General features: G+C 38.0%; 1 protein-coding gene across 1 annotated transcript in view; it reads right to left on the minus strand.

The window, feature by feature from the left end:
- Window positions 1-2780, minus strand: part of CERT1 (ceramide transporter 1) — a 246090-nt gene that overhangs the window by 79958 nt on the left and 163352 nt on the right. The gene's annotated exons all lie outside the window — the stretch shown is intronic.

A 2780-nucleotide genomic window follows, 5' to 3' on the forward strand; every position in this document is an offset into this window, starting at 1 on the left:
CTTGGGTTTCCGAGGCAGTATCACTACAGAAGTAGGAATGCCCAACCTTCCTTCCGAGGAGTGGCTGGTGGGTTTGAACCGCCAGCCTTCTGGTTAGCAGTCAAGTGCCTTAGCCACAATGCTACCAGAGCTGATGACATTAAATTGGCTTTGACTCATAGTGATCTTACGTACAACAGAAGGAATCACTGCCCAGTCCTGCACCATCCTCATAATTGTTGCCATGCTAGACCCCATTGTTGTAGCCACTGTGTCAATCCATTTCATTGAGGGTCTTCCCCTTTTTTTGCTGGCTCTCCACTTTACTAAGCAAGATATCCTTCTGCAGGGACTGGTCCCTCCTAATAACATAACCAAAGTATGAGAAACGAATGCTTCTAAGGAGCATTCTGGCTGTGCATTCAATATTCTTTGCCAACACTACAATTCAAATGCACTAATTCTTCTGCAGTCTTCCTATTGTCCAGCTTTCACATGTATATGAGGTGAATGAAAAGACAATGGCTTGGGTTAAGTGCATCTTAGTCTTCAAAGTGACATCTTTGCTATTTAGCAATTTAAAAAAGCGGTCTTTTGCAACAGATTTGTCCAATGCAATATTTCTTTCGATTTCCTGACTGTAGCTTCCATGGGTGTTGATTGTGGATCCAAGTAAAATGAAATCCTTGCCAACTTCAATATTTTCTCCATTTATCATGATGGTGCTTACTGGTCCAATTGTGAGGATTTTTGTTTTCTTTGTGCTGAGATGTAATCCATATGGAAGGCATCTTCATCAGTAAGTGCTTCAAGTCTTCTTCACTTTTCAGCAAGCAACGTCGTGTCATCTGCATATTGCAGGTCTTCCTTCAATCCTGATGCTGCAACTTCTTCATATAGTCCAGCTTCTAGGATTATTTGCTCAGCACATATGTAGAATTGTTGTTGTTGTTATGTGCTGTCGAGTCAAACCCGACTCATAGCGACCCCTCCTTGGGTTTCCGATATATAGAATAAGTACAGTGAAAGGATACAGTCCTGATGCATACCTTCCCTGATTTGAACCTATGCAGTATCCCCTTGTTCTGTTTGAACGACTACCTCTTGGTCTATGTATAGGTTCCTCATGAGCACAACTAAGTGTTCTGAAGTTCCAATTCTTCACAAAATTACTAATAATCTGTTACGATTCACACAGTCAAATGCCTTTGGAAAGTCAATATAACGCAGGTAAACATCTTTTTCATATTCTCTGCTGAAAGACAAGATCCATCTGATGTCAGCAATATCTCTTGTTCTATGTCCTCTTCTGAATCTGGCTTGAATTTCTGGCAGTTCCTTATCAATGTACTCCTGCAACTGTTTCTGAATTATCTTCAGGAAAATTTTTACTTATGTATTATATTAATGACATTGCTTGATAATTTCTGCACTCTGTTGGATCACCTTTCCTTGGAATGAGCACAAATATGGATCTCTTCTAGTCAACTGGCTTTTAAGAATGAAAAATTATAGCTAATGGAGAGATACTAGGAATTTTAAAAAATTAATCACCACTAAGGAGGGGTCGCTATGAGTTGAATTGACTTGACAGCAGGGAGTTTTTTTTTTTTTTAATTCAAAGCCCTCTATGTAACATCTGCTTTTCCTTTATTGCTGGCATTTCCTTCTATTATCAGATGCCTCATTTTACTATATTATCTACAGTCATTTAGGAACATTTATAGAATAGAATCTTAGCTTTTATCTCTCTCCAACCCCTCTAATATTCTGGTCCAGCAGGACTACAGTGAAGGGTAGAATGTAATCAATAATCTGTAATACATTTATATTTTCATCATCCAAGTATTTTTCATCCATCAGTAAATTAAATCTTCTTCCAAATACCACCTCATTACCATCCACCTTGTTCCCCAACACACACAGAAATGCTCTTTCAAAAGTTAACCACTTTCTAATAAAATCTATTGGTTCTTTGTACGGCTCAACCTCATCTCTTCCTTAACCTCTGTATTCCATTCAACACTGCTCATACTTCAAGTGAAATTTCTGCTTGTAAGACAGAACACTCTTAGTGGATCTGACACCTTTCAAACCCTATTTCTAATGTATGTTTGTTTTAAACTGAAGTTTCTTTTTCCTTAAAGGCATCCTTTAAGTCATCTTCTTCAGATATTTGTCCTTCTACCCCATGGGAACTTAGCTACTTTTATGACTTTAATTAATTTTTTATGTTAACAGTTTCATTCGACCTCTTACTAGCACTAGGCTTGTATCTTCCATAGAAGTGCTCCAAAGAAATGTCTACCTCTAGAACTCAGTATATCTAAAAGTGGTTTCATTAACATACCAGTTGTGTAACCTTTTATTCTTAACTTCTCTGTGCAGTTCTCTCATCTGTAAAAAGGGTTTATTATCAGTACATCATAAGTGTATTGTAAGATTATATAATAAGTGTAAAATGTTTAACATAGTGCATAGTTGCTGCTGTTGTGTGCTGTTAAAATGGTTCTGACTCATAGAGACTCTCATAGGACAGAGTCCCATAGGGTTTCCAAAGCTGTAATCTTTATGGAAGCAGACTGCAACACCTTCCTCCTGCAGAGAAGCTGATGGGTTTGAACCACTTGTCAGTTAACGGGTAAATGCTTAACCATTGTGCCACCAAGGCTCCTTATATAAGAAAAACAAACTCACTGCCATCAAGTTGATTCTGATGGTATCCAAAGTGGTAAATCTTTACAGAAGTAGATTGCCCCAAGGACATCAAGCTCAATTGACATAACATACTAGACAAAACA

This window comes from Orycteropus afer, unplaced genomic scaffold, assembly GCF_000298275.1.
Source record: "Orycteropus afer afer isolate SDZICR_OR568_19922 unplaced genomic scaffold, OryAfe1.0 scaffold00104, whole genome shotgun sequence".
Lineage (NCBI taxonomy): Eukaryota > Metazoa > Chordata > Mammalia > Tubulidentata > Orycteropodidae > Orycteropus > Orycteropus afer.